Source organism: Galeopterus variegatus, unplaced genomic scaffold (assembly GCF_000696425.1).
Source record: "Galeopterus variegatus unplaced genomic scaffold, G_variegatus-3.0.2 Scaffold788, whole genome shotgun sequence".
Lineage (NCBI taxonomy): Eukaryota > Metazoa > Chordata > Mammalia > Dermoptera > Cynocephalidae > Galeopterus > Galeopterus variegatus.
In genome coordinates, this window is record NW_007726899.1 from 105,931 (window position 1) to 124,153 (window position 18,223).

The 18,223-nt window shown below is 46.0% G+C and overlaps 1 protein-coding gene across 1 annotated transcript in view; it reads right to left on the reverse strand.

The window, feature by feature from the left end:
* PPFIBP2 (PTPRF interacting protein, binding protein 2 (liprin beta 2)) overlaps positions 1–18,223 on the reverse strand; it is a 146,238-nt gene that overhangs the window by 67,008 nt on the left and 61,007 nt on the right. The gene's annotated exons all lie outside the window — the stretch shown is intronic.

Genomic DNA, 18,223 nt, shown 5'->3' on the forward strand with positions numbered 1-18,223 from the left:
AAAAAAAAAAAAAAAAAAAAAAAAAAAAGAACGCACACAATGGTAATTTTTAGTGGATGGAGAGAATAGAAAAGTGAAGCTCTGCACATCAGACCCCAGTGCCAAAGTCAGCATGTGCATGAAGTCACCCAGCATGGGTGGCTGCCATGTCTCCAGCAGGAAGTGAAGGAGAGAAGACCAAAGGGAACACTGCTGCAAGCCACACCAACTGTGCCTTCTTCAGATGGTGTGCATATGGCCCTCATTATAATGACGGTCACCCATACAATCACCCAGAGGGGCAGCTGTTTTTACTAGCTGACAAAATAATAATTATAATAATAGGGTAAGAAAGATGAAGCCATAAGTTCAATTAATATATTAGGCTAGACCACTGATATACTAAGCTGTGCTACACATATATTTGATCAAATTTTCTCCGCTTTTGTTCTGATGGCTACTGCTACAAATGTACCAGAGGCAAATCTCAATCTTCTTACCCAAACTTTTCATTATCAGAACTGTTCCTATTACCATAATTCAGGCTAGTTCCCTAAAAATACTGTGAGGGCCAAATGATCTGTTTATACTATGGAAGTGAAACATCAATTTCAGACTGACATTTCCATATCCTCTTGCATTTTGATTGAAGAATGCCACAGTGAAACACACTGTCTCTTGGGTATTGCAGAGCTGAATCAGGACGAGTTCTTCTTGAATGTATATTGTCAAGAACTTGGAATCTGTAGCCAAGATTAACAACAGACTTGAGGGGTCAGTCCTCTTCCAGTGGTCACAATGGCTCAAAGGGCAGTGGTGTTCACTGCAGAGGTCCCTCCCCATCCCAAATCATTGTTCTAGAGGAAAGAGCACCATCCTCTCATATAGGTCCTCCAAAATCTCTAGCATGCCTTTGAAAGGTATTAAACAGCAGTGAAGCAGAGGTAATGTTCCAGACAGAAGTCTGCAGTGTCGCCATCCTTTGCTTTTGGTGAAGTGCAGAGCCATATGTCTTCATGATCTAGATAAGACTGGCATCTTCTTAAGAAAACTGCAGTCATTCAGAAGGGCACAGGCCAGGATCAAATGCCACCTCCACCTGGAGAAGAAACTTGAAGGCACCTGAGAACAGGGCCAAGACGAGGATTATTCTAGAATCATTTTGTTGAATGACAATATTCGTCAGCCAAAGGTAAGAATTTGAGTTTGGGTGAATATGTACACTCCTTACTCTAGTAATCGGACAACAGGTTCAGTCGTGTCATTTTTGCATTATAAAGTGGCTGCATCAGCAGGGCATAAAAAGTCATGTGGTTCTTAAAATGTCATTCCAATTTATTCAGAAATAAAAGACTTTCAGACAGTTCTGTTTTGTTTGTCTTTACAAAAGCTTGTTTTATCAGAGAATACACCTACTTTAATTCTAATAGTGGAATTGTAATAGACGACTTGGATCAATACTGGGATCATACAACTGGGTCCCTGCATGATTCCAGGTTTGGGTAGTCTGAAAGCTCTGTCCATATTCCCTGTTAGATAAATCAATGATAGAGCAGTTGCCCAGCTCTCCATACATAAAGTCAGACTGAAAGAACCATGCCCACGTTCCACTAAGAAAGTCAAATAGAGGTTTGAAGGAGACTACATGCTAACTTTCTATTCCTCCCCACTCTGGGATGGCAAGTGAATTTAAAGGACAGCATCTTGTTAAGGACAACTCATCCCATGGATGAATATAAATAAGAAACTGAAAAGTTTTTACATGCTAACTTTCTATTCCTCCCCACTCTGGGATGGCAAGTGAATTTAAAGGACAGCATCCTGTTAAGGACAACTCATCCCATGGATGAATATAAATAAGAAACTGAAAAGTTTCACTCAACCAATGATGTTGGCCCCTAGGCTAGACCACTGATATACTAAGCTGTGCTACACATATATTTGATCAAATTTTCTCCGCTTTTGTTCTGATGGCTACTGCTACAAATGTACCAGAGGCAAATCTCAATCTTCTTACCCAAACTTTTCATTATCAGAACTGTTCCTATTACCATAATTCAGGCTAGTTCCCTAAAAATACTGTGAGGGCCAAATGATCTGTTTATACTATGGAAGTGAAACATCAATTTCAGACTGACATTTCCATATCCTCTTGCATTTTGATTGAAGAATGCCACAGTGAAACACACTGTCTCTTGGGTATTGCAGAGCTGAATCAGGACGAGTTCTTCTTGAATGTATATTGTCAAGAACTTGGAATCTGTAGCCAAGATTATTGAAGCCAAACCACCTTTGTCTCTATCAAAGCTTTACTCTCAAGAGGCTGGGCAAAGTCTTGGATACAAGGAATCCATCCTCTAAAACCTAGATCTCTTGGAGGCAAATATAAAGCATAGCTTAGAGTTGTCATATGAAGTTCTTCCCCAGGCTTTGAGAGTGATGTTCCAGTGACAACTCAGCTCCCTGACTCTCACAGCTTATGGGTCTGTTTCTACAAGACCCGAATTGCTATCACTGCTGGGGCTGGGCAGGCCTAATACACAGATCGAGCAATCAACAGCCTAAGGTGGACCTATTTTCTAAGCCATCCTTAAGTGGGAGAGGCTTCAGGAAGATGTAGCAGCTGTACAGGATATTCTATGGTTGGGGCTCCTAAAGTTAATAATGATAGTCAATCAGCCTCAGCAATTAGGAGAGGAGGGACAGTGGACTTTGTGTAGCCAGGAGGGACAGGACTGACCAGCAAGATTCCAGCAGGGACAGGATCTACATAAAGGGCAGTTTGGCCTATACAAAGACAACAGCCTAGTCAAAACTGAGTCCTGCCCCCACCTCTTCCACCTCTACCTTGGTCCAGTAAGAAATTTACTCTTGATAATTTCCTCATGCACAGAGAGCTGGATGCTGGCAGACTCAAGAAATAAAGTAGGTTTCCACATTTTGGAGGACACTACATTTTAATTAGTGATGAGATTATCAAGTGATATTTAAGGCCCCAAAAGGACACCTTATCATGAATTGCAGAGAACCCCAGTCAGTTTCCCCCACTGTCTGTCCAGAGTAGGCTGGGATCATCACCTTTACTGTAATCACGTGGCACAAGTGAGGGCCGCTATCTTCTTAGAGATATCCTCATCTCCCCATCACCTGATCCAAGCTTGGCTGGTTGGAATCCTTCCTCTGAATTTTTAAACTTGGGAGCACATCATGGTAGTGGTGGTGCTAGATGGTTCTGAGGTTGTCAGTGGCCATGTCTTCCTCCATGTGGAAGAAGCTGATCTGCACCAGGAATCAGCTATGAAGCCAACATGCACAAAAAAGCAAACAAAAGGCAACAAGGAGACTGGTGGCATTCTCGTCCCTGGTTCATGCTGTCTAAAGGCAGAGATATATCCCTGCCCTTTCCATTGGTCCCCTCTTGGTCTGGACTAGTTTGAACTGAGTTTCTGTTATTTGCAACCAAAAGTTCTGGCTAACACATTTGTCTTAAAGGGTGACCAAATGACCAAAATTTACTCCTTTGGAAGTAAACTTCCAAGAAAGTATTCCTCCTATTTGGATATAGTACTAAATTACAAAGGAATTCTGCCTATCATTGCTTGATTTGCTTGAACTGGCAATTTTTAAGACAGGTTTGTCAGTTCTAAGCCAACTATAGTTAATACTAGAATTAACATCAAGGGCTCATGGGGAGGGACGGGGATCTACTTTGTGGCATAGGGTGTGTCTGCGTGGGATGTACTGGGATAAAAAGGGCTCCCAGTCTCCTTTATGTGTGGAATGAATGGCTTTCTCTCATCACCTGTTTGCCTCCATTCTTATTCCCCACACAGAGCAAGAAGGTTAAGACAGGGGATGAACACAAGAGAAGAAAGGCCCACAGACATCAACGGGGACGGAAGGTGGGGGAGGATGTGGGATAAGAATAAGCAAGCTAAAACAAAACAAGAAATAAACAGGGGCTAAAGTCTAAAAAATGTAAGGGTGAAAGGGAAAATGAAAAAAATGAAGGGAAAATAAGAACATTTCCTATCTAACAGTTCTTTAAGAAGTTATGTGGAAAGAATCACATGTCACACACGGCTGCACAAATGCCAGGCCTGGGAGATGGAGGCTAAGAGCTCCAGGTTCCCTGTTCCCCACTCTCTGCTCGGCTGGACTTCAAGTCAGTGGATTCCTGGAGACGTTGTTGCTGGACTTCAAGTCAGTGGATTCCTGGAGACGTTGTTGGGGAGGGTCCACATGCATTTACAGAATTCCTACAGCATTCTCTTCTTTACGGGGCAGCCTTCGCCACATAAAGAGGACAAACCAGGAATGATTAGGAGGCCAGGGCTGCACGTAACTATGTGTAATCTCAGGCTTCCCATCCTCTCAATACCTTACAGAGCAACAGAGAGGAGCAGTGAGGTCAACAGACATGAAAGCACATGGGAATAAAAGTACACAATGCTCTTTATAGCAGGATGCTTTATGCAAATCATTTAAACAGCTTCATTTAAGCTAAAAGGCCAAAGTCCATTTACAGGCAGTTCATCTCTTCTACTCAAAGTTTTAATTAACTCACTCTTTTTATGCAAGAGAACAGAGAGACAATATTTCTGATCAAGACACCTAAGAAATATTTATAAAGATCTGTACAAACAACCCAAGAGAACAATAACCAAAATATTTTTAGGCTGGAAAGGGGAAAAAAAAAAAAAAAAAGCCTAAATGACAGTACAGAACCCACTGTTGCTAAAAGCCCAAGAATCATGCCTTTGGCACACACAGGTAAAGATGTACTCACTTTTCCATTGTCCTTGAAAAGATGCCCACGTTTTGGGTCACATCCTCATGGCCACAATTTTTTCCTCCTTACAAGTGTTTTACTACGTACTATAAGTACTATGTACTATATACATGTTTATAATGAGTACATTGAGAAATCCAATAGCTGTTAATGACCAATCATAAACACTGAAATTTCTGTTTCTGCTCCAGTCTAGAAGTTAGGTCAAACTTAAGTTAATCATGAGCTTTCCGGGCAAATCAACCAGGGCAGCCTCCTCAAAGCCATCACTCTCTGACTGTAGCTGCTGGTCAGATTCCATGTTGATCACTCACTCCTGGTCTGGCTCCTCCATTGGAGGTTGACCAAGGGAAAGCCACATTAGGCTTTCCATAGAGTTCTGGATGGGATGTGGTGCTTGATGCCACAGTTGGGGACAATGCAGAATCCCAAGGAGTGAGACTCCTTTATAGCCTGGCTCCCTTCATGTATGCTCTGATACACTCTCAGGGATGCTTAGCTAGGTTTGTTGCAGCATTCCCTGACTGGCACATCCCAGGAGACCTCCTGTCAACACTGCACTTCACTGCACTTGGGGAAAGAGTTGGTTCCAGAGCAGACAAATGGGGCAATGGAGAAATCACAATGGGGGTGTCATTTGGTATGCAAGTAAGAAGTGTGGGAAAATCCTAAGTCAGCTCCCCAGTGTGACGGCTCTAGCCACCATGCTGGTTTTCAGAGCCAACAGTTACTTCTCAGAGCTCCTGCCTTGGAGTCCTCAAAATACATCTGCCCTCCTTTTTTGATATCAATGTCTGTTGTCTTGGCCAGGTAAAGAGTCACATTTCCTTCAGTGCTTCCAATAAACTATAGATTCCAGTTCCTTCAGGATTCTGGCCACAGTATACACAATGTCCCAACTGGTCAGAGCATGTTAAATTATATAGTGGCTCTTTGACTGTAAATATGCTGAGATTTTTTGAACACAACACACTGGGTAAGCCTTGGCCCTAGATAAATCCTAGAACGGTTCTCCCTTTTTTTAGCCACTTAGGTGACATGTGTTTTTAGCTAAATAAGAAAGTGAAAGAAAATACGTGGTATTTCCAGGCTGCCTGGTCAAAGGGATCTTATCAAACCCAGAAAGCCAACTGCAAGTGAGCCATGGCTAACAGGCACAGAGCTTCAGGGCAGAAGTCAAAATCACTAAGGCTGTATCTCAAGCTCAGAAGCACCACTCACATGCAAGCCTTTTAGAAACTTCAAAAACATAAACCTTAAATATAAGGGACTAAAGTAAATAAATAAAAGTAAATGGATCACAGAGGATACAGTCAATTCCTGTTATATGACTCAGGTTACCCATCACCAAGGGATCCAAGGATTATGAGTGTAGGCGAGTGCTTGTAAATAGAAAAACTTCCCCTACATTCTTTGGCTAAGGAGTTTTAGGGCTTTCTGGCAGTTATTATAAACCCAACTGTTCCCAAGATCAGTTCTACTTTTTCTAGATGAAGGACTGTCAAGCCAACTGTCAAGGCTTCAACAGAGTTAAAGACGTTTCTTCCAAATGCAGTGTAAACAGAGTGAATCAGTGTGAACAGAGTGCAGATCAGATGTGTTACTCTCACTCCAAATCTAGCTCCCTAGGAAGATCAGTTAGGACTTAGAGAGTAACACATCTGATTTGCCAGTATTTTTCTCCAAAGTTATAGCCTTGGCTAAGCTTAAACCTTGACAAAATTATAGCCTGCTAAATTATCTTTAACAGGTGGCTGGATACATAAGGAACTTAGAGCACTAGGCTGTAGAAATGGTATTTGTAAATGTGCTGGTGTCCTGTGAAGGGATGATGTTAAAGCCAGGAGGAGAGTAAAGGAAGAAGACTCTCGGAAGACTTTTCCTCATCTTGCCAACTTCAACAGATGCACTGATTCATTATTATTGAAAACATCTTCAGAGAAACAGCAGCAGTACTGGGTGCTAGAGTGGGGGTGGAGTGGGCTCTGTGACTGTTTTAGCTTGCCTGGAGACATTAGTATTAACTTCCTAGTGCCTCTCAGACTACTAAATCTTCCACATGAGGAACCAGCAATCAAATAGGCATAAAAGATCCACAGCTGGAGAATGTAGAATTAGGCAAGGGGTAGAGTGAAGAGATGCTCATTTGGTCACAAGAATGCTATTAACCCTGCAAAATTCCCAAGTGGGAATGAATTCAGGGGACAGTTGATAGAAAAGGTTACTTGGGAACTAGAGGCAGGAAGAACATCTTTATAGAAGAAATTTTAAAGATGACTGTAGGGACAAAGCCAGTGTGCAGTGGGTTTGGGAGTGACCAGGAAGGAATAGAGATGGTGAGCTTTTAAGGCTACTCTTTCAGGAATCCTAATGGTGAAAGGAAGGTAAGTTATTAGGCAGCACAGGGTCAAAGATAGTTTTGTTTTTTCCCTAAGAATTGAGAAGAAGCACTTTCTGCAAAGGGCAAGGGACCGGTAGGCAGAAAGGAACTGAAAGAAGAAACAATCAGAGGAACAAGAGGAGCTGGAACAGGGTTGGGTTAACAGAACATGATACTGGGATAACCTTGGCTGAAAGAAGAGACTTGTAGCCAGTGAAACAGGAGGAAGTTGAAAAGTGATAGTTGTGAGCACAGTTACATTTCATGGTGGAGGGGAGGGAAAATGAGAGATTCATCTAAGTTTGGCTTTTTTAAATGAAGTATGTAGGGAAATCAGTTGAGAGGAGAGTATAAGGTTGGAGACAAATGGAAAATTGCAGAAGGGTTGCTACAGAGGATCGTGGAGCCTGGAATGCAGGGATGAGTTAAAGGATTCCCAAGTGCTGTTGCCAGCCCAAAAAACTGCCAATTGCTGTGCTCCTCTGCAGGACCCATGAACTACTCAACAAATGACCCTGGTGTGATGCCACTTCATTAAACCCCACTGTGTAAAGGAGGCCCAAGGGCCTCTCTTCAAGGAGCTGGCAGACAGGAGTCACAGGTGGTAGGGGTTAGAGATGGCAGAATTTTAGCTCCTAAATTATACTGGGAAACAGGATGGGCTAGCATTTTGGGTGTGTTGGCTAGAAATGGGAGGTACCTACAGGAAACTGAGGACAGCTAGGACTGCCCTTGAGTAACCATACCCACCGTTGCCCTCCCCATGGGCTTGAAAAACATCTCTGCTCAGAATCAAGGTTGGGTAGATATTTCTGGAGTAACCAGAGGTTGTCAGTTGTGGTTGATGTTATCATCTCCATAACTAATACTTATGAAGTGCTTTCTAAGCACTTTACATGTATTGAATTATTTATCCGTATTTTACAGTCAAGGAAATTGAATCCTAGGAAGGTTAAATAAATTGTCAAAGGTCACAGAGAAATGGCATATGAACCAAGGAGTCTAGACTCTCCATAACTAATACTTATGAAGTGCTTTCTAAGCACTTTACATGTATTGAATTATTTATCTGTATTTTACAGTCAAGGAAATTGAATCCTAGGAAGGTTAAATAAATTGTCAAAGGTCACAGAGAGATGACATATGAACCAAGGAGTCTAGATCCAGGATCCATACTGTAAACCAGTAGGAGCTTTCACAGAAGCTACTGCCTACTTCTCCAATATTCTCCACAGTCAAGCATGAATGCAAGTCAGAGTCTGGAGCTAGGATGCCTGTGTGTCTATTTGCCTTTGCAGCTCTTCTGGCCCAAGTGGCTAGGCTACTGGATCAACCATTTGAGCACCAGATGACACAGAATAGTCTCACATTACCAGCTTGAGTTCATTTCACATTCTACTGCAGAACCCAAGCCAATTGCATGGTGATTCCATTTTCTTTGTGATTTTGGGTTGGAATTCAGCTTAAACAGTGAGAGTGCTGAAAGCTAGGGAGCATTGTCAAGATGCTGACAGTGCTGGGATTTCTGTTCCTGGGAAAATGAACTACTGCTCAGACAGCAGTGGGTAAGCCCCACAGACCCTGGTTGGAGCTAATTTTAGAGGCTCTTTGATGGCTGTGTGAGTTGATACACTGACCTCAACACAGAACAGGTGTAAGCTGTTTGTGAGTCAGTCAGGAACCAAGTAGCTGAGGGGGCTGAGAGTTCCTCTGGATACTTGTGGCAGGAATTACTTTATCCCTAGGAGAATGAACTGGAGAATAGGTTCAGCCTGGTCAGCCTTCACTCAGCAACCACAGCCAAGCTGGCCACAGCCAGCAGCCAATGGGGCCTCAGGTTACCTACGGTGGGTTAGGTACAGCTGCCTCTTCTAGGTCTTTATTACGCTTGGTTTCAGACCTCCATCTAGAGCTGAAGGACTGAACAGCCTGAGATGTATTGCTAGGAGAGAACCACTCTGCTCCCACCTGTTCCTCTTTCAATTTCTCCCTTCTGGTAAGTCAATAAAAGTTAATAGAAAACATGTTATTGAATGTTTCCTACATGCATGGTACTACACTAGGCATTTAATAAGTATTATCTTACTTAACCCTTATAAAACCTGTGTATGGCAGGTACTGTTATCTTTCTTATTTTACAGAGAAAGAAAGCTAGGCCTTTGAGGTAATCTACCTAAGATCACATAGCTGGTAAATGTGGCAAAGCCAGGATTCTAATCCAAGCCTCATTCCAAACTGCATGTTCTTAACTATACTGGTACACATGATCCCTTCCCACACAGGCCCCAGAGCAATGATTCTTTTCTGAGAAAAATTTCTCATCCTACTCTGTTCCTACTTGAACATAGGCATCCCTCCTTGCCCAGAGGCATTACCCTCTTGGACTAGTCAAAGGGCCACTGTCTTGTGCACCAGGTCACACCTCACCCAGACATCTCTTCTTCTAGAAGCCATTTCCTCTGTACTGGAGAATAAAGAAGACAGTGCCTCCCACCTCCAAAAAAACACGGGTTCAGGGAAACCTGCTCCCCAAGACATCTCAGCTTAAGGAAACATCTGAAAAGGGGTGGGTGACATGGGCAGACAGGAAGTGCTAGAGACCTGAGCTGGAGGAGCCCACAGGGGGAAGGGGGTCAGCAAAGGATTTATAGTAAAGGAGGGGCTTGATGGAGCCAGATGAAGTAGGTAGGAATTAGAGAGAACATCTGGGGTAAAAGTTCAGAAAAGGGAGGGAGTATTCTTGGGTACTCGTTGGGGTAGATATAAAAGATATAAATCTAAAAAGGTAAGTTGGAAGCTAAGTTGCAAAGGGTCTTGAAAGCCAAGAAAGCTGAAGAGCCTGAGCTTTCTTTTTCAGACGAAGTGTGAGTCTGGGGGGCTCACGATCAGGGTCACAGGATGAAAGGGAATTTTTTTTTAAGTAGACAAGAAATCTGGCAGTACATTTAAAGAACAAAGAAAATACTCTGATCACACAGCCTGTAACATGTCCAACATTTTGTGCTTTGTTTTTTGTTAATGCTGCTTTTCTAAAAGAGAAAAATATCTGTTTTTCTATGAGTCATCCTGGGGGGTTCTGAAGTCTCCTTTCTTAGAGTTTCCCACTGTCCACAGGAGTCAGAGCTCACACCCTGGGTCTCAGGACAGAAGGAGCCTTACATGCAGAATTAGTTCCTCCACAGACAGGACTCCTGGACAGGGTACAAAGTTGCAGCATCTGCCCCAGGGGGCTGAGACACAGCTCTGATGGTCCCAGGCACACCATGGCTAGAACCTTCTACTAGTTAAAAGCCTCATTTTGGATATGGGGAAATAAAGACTAAGAGACGGGAAGTAAACTTCTTACCTATTTCTCCCCAGAATCTCCCCAGTGAGGCTTTTTTTTTTTTTAAGATTGCAGTTCTGGCCAAAAGGCCACAACTGGTTTTTGTATGTTGATTTTGTATCCTGTAACTTTACTAAATTTGTTTATTTACTAAATTAGTTTATTTTAACAGGTTTTTTCTGTTTTGTTTTGTTTTTGTAGAGTCTTTAGGGATTTTTATGTACAAGATCATGTCATATGCAAACAGGGCCCACTGAGGCTTTTTTTTTATTCCTTTTTGTCTTTTTTACTGACCGGTACGGGATTGCAACCCTCGGTGTCGCGCCCGTACGCTTTTTTTTTTTTTTCCTTTTTGTCTTTTTTACTGACCGGTATGGGATCGCAACCCTCGGTGTCGCACCCGTACCAGGGACCGGCAACGGGATCACAACCCTCGGTGTCGCGCCCGCGCCGCGCTCAGCCAGTGAGCGGGAACCGGTCTCCACATGGGATCTGAACCCTCGGCGGGAGTGCCGCTGTGCTCCCAAGTGGCGCACTCTCCAGTGCGCCATCCCTAGCTAAGCAGGGCTGAGCACAGACAGGATTTCTGCTAGGTTCTAAATGAATAATTTTCTACATATTTGGCAGAAGAGATGAAGAAAGAGAACTAGACCGCAGGACGGAGAACAGGGTTCAAGACCAGGCTGCACCACTAACAGCTATGACACTAATGACCATGAAGTTCTTAGCCTCTCTTGGCCTTTGTTAAATGATGGGTTTGTACTACTCGATCCCTACAAGTCCTCCAACCCTATAATTGTGCTCAGCTGCCTCACTTTCCCCACTATAGCTTACCATATGCCACATCACAGCTAGAATAATTTTCTTAAAATACAAATTGGACCCACGAATGTATCCCATGTCACTTCCCCAATACAAGTCCCCCAGCATACAAACCACATCTCCCACAACCCTCACTGTGGCCTCCCCCACCCTCTGTGATCTGGCATCCATCTGCCTCTACCTGCCATCGAGATCAGCCACACCAGCTTTCTCTCAGTCCTGAAACTCGCCACTCCCTCTTGCTTCAGGACCTTTGCACATACCATCACCTCTGCAAATGGAATGTTCCTCACCCATTTTTTCACCTGACTCAATCCTACTGCTCTTTCAGGTTTCAGTGAAGAGTTATTTTCTCAAAGAGGGCTCCCTGACCCCTCCTTCTCAATCAAGTCTTCCTGAACCTTCTGTTGTTCCTCCTCACTGCCCTCATCTGTGTGTAATCCAGAGTTTATTTCCTGGGACACTTTAACCTCCACCTCCTGCATTAGATGGAAGGTCCACAAGAGACTGGTTCCACTCTGCTCACCACCGTACACTCAGTACCCAGAACTCAATATTTGCTGAATGAGTGCCACAGAGGGCATGCTCAAAAGCTGGCCAGCCCAGTGTCTGGGAGTTGGGGTCCCTGGACCTGCATNTCCTACTGCTCTTTCAGGTTTCAGTGAAGAGTTATTTTCTCAAAGAGGGCTCCCTGACCCCTCCTTCTCAATCAAGTCTTCCTGAACCTTCTGTTGTTCCTCCTCACTGCCCTCATCTGTGTGTAATCCAGAGTTTATTTCCTGGGACACTTTAACCTCCACCTCCTGCATTAGATGGAAGGTCCACAAGAGACTGGTTCCACTCTGCTCACCACCGTACACTCAGTACCCAGAACTCAATATTTGCTGAATGAGTGCCACAGAGGGCATGCTCAAAAGCTGGCCAGCCCAGTGTCTGGGAGTTGGGGTCCCTGGACCTGCATGTCCCTTCCAAGCCAGATACTATCTGGCCCTCCTGTCCTTCTGCAGTTACAATGTCACATCTCTTATCTGTCAGCTGCTTTTGTCCTTCTTGCCTCTGAACAACATGCAGCCTAAAAGTCCTCTGAAAATAAATGCATACCTATCTTAGCAGATTTAAAGTCAGCCACAAAAGAGGAGAGAGCCTGAGGTCTGTACGAGCACGATGCCACTCCAGCCCCCAAGTGTTCATTCATTCTTTGCTCACACCACACACTCAGGCTCATCCCCTAAAGGAAGGGCATGAACAACTTGCAACCCAAACCCTCAGCTTCAGGCCATTCAAAACAGAACTCTCCGAGAGCCTTCCTCCAGCAATGCAGAAGCTCATTTGGCTGACAGCAGATGTACCCTCCACACAGGATAACATCAGAGCTGAGAATGAGTCAAACGACTTCCGAATTCAGTGCATTTTCCTCCGTGTCCTCAAACTGAAAAGCACCAGACGTATTTTCCTGGTCACTGTGTTGGGAACCTCTGACTGTGTAAGTGCCAAATTTAAAATAGCTAACTTTCCTCACTCCATTCTTGCCTTTCTGTACAGAGGCTCATTCACCAGAATGTCAGAGGAGAAACAAAGACAGCTGGCTGTTTTCTCCCCTGGTGTCTATAATTAGATTCTCACGAAGAACTTGGCCACAACAGGGCTTTGCCGGACAAACGCCTCCCCCTACAACACACGCACGACACCCCGAAGTGCCTCTCCCCTCACTCATCTCCACGGAGACCCAGACAAAACAGCCAGTCACTTACCCTCTTCAGCCACGAGAAATGCTTGTAAACATCAATGTCCCCATCCATGCTGGGCACCCATGTCAGCAGTTACATTCTTTGGTTGAGAAAGCCCTTTTTCTGGCCAGAGGCCAAGTTCTCTCCTCTTCCTTGCCTCTGTCCCCTCCCCGCCTCAGGAATACCAAAGCTGTGTTCAAATGTCCCCACTTCCCTGGCCTGTGTCCTTCGGCCTTTCCCTAAACAGTTCCAGACCGTGCTGCTCCAGTGTCCTCCCCTACCACCCCCACACACAGAGACACACACACACACACAGGCACCAGGACTGGGACTCAGAGCCCTGTGGAGCAATCAAACTTAAAAGGTGGAGGGAGAAGAGAGAGCCTTGCACAGGAGCTGCGCGCGCACACACACACACACACGCACACAAACGCGGGAACGTTCTTCTCAGGGATAATACCGGAGCCTGCCAGAGGGAAACAGTCCTGAAGAAAATTCCTTGTCTGGCTTCCCCCTTCTGGAGTGGCTGGAACTCATTACCGGAGCCCCCGATTTCCTGTCTCTGCTTCACTCTGCATTTACCCACAGGCTCCCAGCTGCTCTCCGTTTATTTGGGACTGGGGAGAAGACTAAAAATAAGTGCTGCTCTTGGAGGAGCTTGCTGGTTCCCACACAGTGCCTGACCCCCGCCCCGAAGCCCACGCCCACCCCTTTTCCAGGCGGGCCACAGGCTGTGCCCTGAGGAAAGTCGTCATTTCCAAAAAGAACAGATTCAGAACCAGCTCCCATCTGGGTTCTTGGGCCTGCAGTGTACCCGGCCCTGTGTAGGGCGTTGGCTGTCCCTGGCACTGGTGGCACTATCCACAGAGACCAACTGTGCCAACCTCAGAGACCTTTGCTGCTAGCTCAGGGAGTCTGGCTCCAGGCTGCTTTCTGGCCACCACCACAGGACTCCCTGGGGCCACATTCAGGGGTGGGGGTGGGGGGGTGGATTACTGCTTCTGTCAAGTCCCTGGCTGTCCCACACTGTAGACCACCTGCTTTAGAAACCAAGGAGGTGGGAAGGGTGAGGCTGTTCCACGAATGTCTCTGTGATACTCAAGGAGCAGATCTGGTAGGAACGAGCCTTTAAAGGCTGGCAGAGGCGGGGAGCCATGTCTGTTTCCCTGTCAGTGGTCACAGGCTGGCTTTCCAGGGTAGCCTCTCCAGGACTCCCCAGATGCCACCCCCACCTCCTCCTCCTGCTCCCATCTTCTTTGAGAGCTCTCCTAAAAACAGCTTTTCTTCCTCGCACAGCCCTTCATGTGTGCCTCTGACTCTGATTATGAAAGTGATGTCTGATGTGGGTGCAGTGGGAACTGTGGTCACAGGGAAAGGTACTGGGCCCTGCTGTGATAAGTGACCTGCAGATGCACATCTTGTGACTGCATGAGCATTCCCAGTGCCCTCCAGGGGATTTCCTGGAGCATCCAGCCTGAAGAAAAGGCTCTTCTCGGTGTCAGCCAGCCCCTCAGCAAGGCATCAAGTTCACCATGGCTCAGAGCAGGGCCCCAAAGAAAGGCAGGGCAGAAACAACACCCGGCAGCACAGCCCCCAACAGGCTGGCCTGCCTGGAGATTGCAGAGGCGGTGGGGAGAACTCTGGCCAGCAGCTGGCATGAGGGAGGAGTAAATTCCTGGAGACACACCCCGATAGAGGCCAGCAGGGAGAAGCAGGCTCTGCTACCCACACAGAGCTCTAGACCCTTCTTCCTCACCTCTGGCATAGTTCCAGCACATGGCCTGGACCCATTTGGCCCAGGTTCCCTGCGCAGACTATGATAGGATGTGTCAGTAGAAAACATACCTAAGGTTGCGGGGATAGGTAGGTTTGTTTGCTTTTTTCTGTCTAAAAGCCTGGGAAAGTCAAATTCACTCAGTCAACACACATTTGCCCAGCGTCCAAGGCAAATGAAACCGACTTCCTGCCCTGGGTAAACAAAGAATTACCACATGGTATGTAATAAAGGTGCATCTGGGGCCCCAGAGAAGAAGATGCAGGAGAGCTGGTTTGGGAAACTAGGGGTGGGTGGGAGGCGGGGCAGAGTCCCAGGCCCTGCAGAATGGGAGAAGATCCCGCTTTCCTGGAGGAGCTCAGTGTCGTCCTTTGGGTTCTGGCAGAAGAGAGGAGAGGGGTGAGGGGGGGCCACTGTGGCTGCTTCTCATCAGCCTTGCTAGCTCCCACCTGTCCACAAAGCTGTGGCTACCCCTCCTGAGTACCCACACTCTCTTCTGCTTCACCACTTGCCCTGCTGTACTGAACCCCAGCTGAAGGGTGACATGTCTGTCTACTGCACCAGGCTGCAGGATGGTGCCTGATTTCTGTGCTAGGGTGCCTAGCACAATACTTAGTATACAGTAGGAACTTAAACATTCTTTGAATGAAAGAATGAGGCTGAGGTGGTAAGACCAGCAAAGCAAGACTAAAATTCTACTTGGAGAAAATAGAGACTTAAAAGTCTGTTTCCCCAGGGTAAAGATGCTGAGCTCAACAAAGAAAAGACAGGGCTGATTTCATCTATTATTAGCTTAACTCCTGTGTTGAACAAAGTTGGGGTGGGGCAGGAGGAGAGAAAAGGAAAGAAGAGGGACTGAGGAAGGGAGAAATCCAGACAAGCTGCAGCTAAATTCTTGACATATTTTTATGGTATCCTCAAGTGGCAATTCTTAGCTCAGCCTTTTTTTTTTCCCTTTATTAAACACCAAAGTACATTTTATATTGTAATTCAACTCAAAAATCCATAGAAGAGATCTAGGAGCAGGACATGTGAGTGTGGCTGGCAGGTGCGAAAGAGATGGGGGTGAGCAAGATGTGATGGTTTCAGAAGCTCCACTCACTAGTCCCCTGGGGCAGTGGCCCTGTCACAGTTCCCTTACCATGCGGGGGTGGGGGTGGGGGTGGGGGCAGCCCCAACAGGCTATCCTGGCAGGGGTGCCTCACAGTGGTCCACAGATGGGCTCCAGGGGATCAGATAAGCCCCTGAATATGTTCCTAAAATATGTAGAAAGTAACATTTACACAGATAAATATATTTCTCTGAAAACAGTTTTTGTCAGATCAAAATGGTCCATCAGTCCCCAAAAGGTTAGAAACCTGGGCTTTATCTGGCCTAAGCAGTCACTGCCAAAGGTTTAGGCTGCCCGTATTATCGGGGGCGGGGCACTGGGCTTCCTGCCTCTGGTACACTGCTCCTGTGAGGTGGAGTCTCAGGGACCCACTGGACCCATCTCTGAAGAGAGAAGTCCTCAGGAACCACAAGGGGGTTCACCCTGACAGCCTTCCCGGAAGCACTTCACTCACCTGCAACCAGACTTGACTCACTAGTATTTGGAATATGAGGCAGCCAGCTGAGGGCAAAGGGCAGGAGACTGTGAAACTGAGCGTTCTGGGAGTAAACACACAGCTCAGAGACCCGAGTGTACAATTGGGGAACCCATTGTAGCTTCCCCCCACCCCATTCCAGGGTCTAGAAGAGAACCTGAGGATTGCCACCCACCTGGCTGGAATTGCAGGTCCCTGAGGTTTTACCCCTGCTGGCTATCAGGAGTTAGCAGCATCTCATTGGGCAGAACTACGGACTGAACTCATGGGTCATATGCCTTTCCACTGACCTATCCCTTGCATCCTGGGCACAGGAGACAGCTGCCAGGACACCCTCTCATAAATCTTATACAGGCTTGTCATTCAATAGATGTACCATACAGTGGGAGAGAAGTCCTGATCGCGAAACAGCATCCTGGCCACCGCAGCCCACACCCCCACAGTGCACAAGCACTGAGAACCCACTTCCAAAATGTGTTAGGACAAGGGTCGGCAGACTCTTCCTGTAAAGGGCCAAGTGGTAAACACTTTAGCCTTGGTGGGCCATACCATCTGTTATACTTGACTCTGCTACGGTAGTGCGAAAGCAGCTACAGCCAACATCTAAACCAATGAACACGGCTGTGTTCCAGTAAAACTTCATTTACGAACACTAAAATTTGAATTTTATATCATTTTCACATCACGAAATAGACTTGCGATTTTTCTTCAATTGTTGAAAAATATAAAAATCATTCTTAGCTGACGGGGTGTAAGAAATAGGCAGCAGGCCAGATGCAGGCATCGTTTACTAACCCCTGGGTTAGGACAATGCTTCCCCATCCATAATGAATCACCTGGGCTGGAGGGTTCTAGTAGAAATGCAGATTTTGATCCAGAAGGTTGGGAATGGGGCCTTAGACTGTGCATTACTAGCAAGCATCCAGGTGATGCTCACACTGCCAGTCCTGGAAAACACTTGGAGTAGTAAGCAGTTAGGAAACCACTTTCAGAAGTTCCTAGAAACACAGGGTACCACACGATTTCACCTGGAAATTCCCTACAGCCTGCCTCCCTGGGGGTCCAAAATGGCAAAGGCTGCCACGGTGTGGCTCTGGCGGGCCTTCTTTGCGGATGGAGGGTGAGTAGTGTCTACATGCTCAGACCTCAAGTTATGCTGACCTGGCAACATGACCCACCATGTACCCTCGATCTAGAGCAGGAAATTTAGTGGGGAAGGATTTATTTGCTCTTTCACCGGTGTTTGCACATTCTTGGTCGTTTATAAACATTGGTTCTTAGGGACTGAAATGTCTCTTTAGGTCAGGTCTGAAAGGATGCAGATCGCTAGAATTTAGTAGGGTACAATTTACTTCAAGCAGGGGAAAGAAAAATCAAAATCCAGGAAAACTAAAACTGCTAAATGTGCAGTGGCTGAAGGCCCCCAATCTAGAGTGTTGTGCCAGGAAAAATGCATTCGAAAATCCCCCAAGGCACAGGAAGCTTCTCCAGGGCAAGCCTGCTGGAAGGGAGAGCGCCATCCTACTAGTGTCCCAGCGAAAGGCACCGGAGTCAAGGAGTTTGGAGAGGTTTTTTTGCCATCCACAATGGAAGGTCAGGTCTATGCTCTCAGGAGCAGCCCTCGGCCCACCCTGTCTCTTCTCCCCCACTCCAGTGGAGGCCTCCCCTGCTTGCCCTCTGTCCACTGGTTTTCAAGAAAAATTAGGAAAAAAAACTCTTTGCCAGCTGACTCATGTGTACTGTCCAGAAGCTTCACTAATGGTAGGTGCTTATGCCATCTTTCTAACCTAAAAAAGAAAAAAAAAAAAAGCTATTTTTCTTATATAAAGCCCTGATCT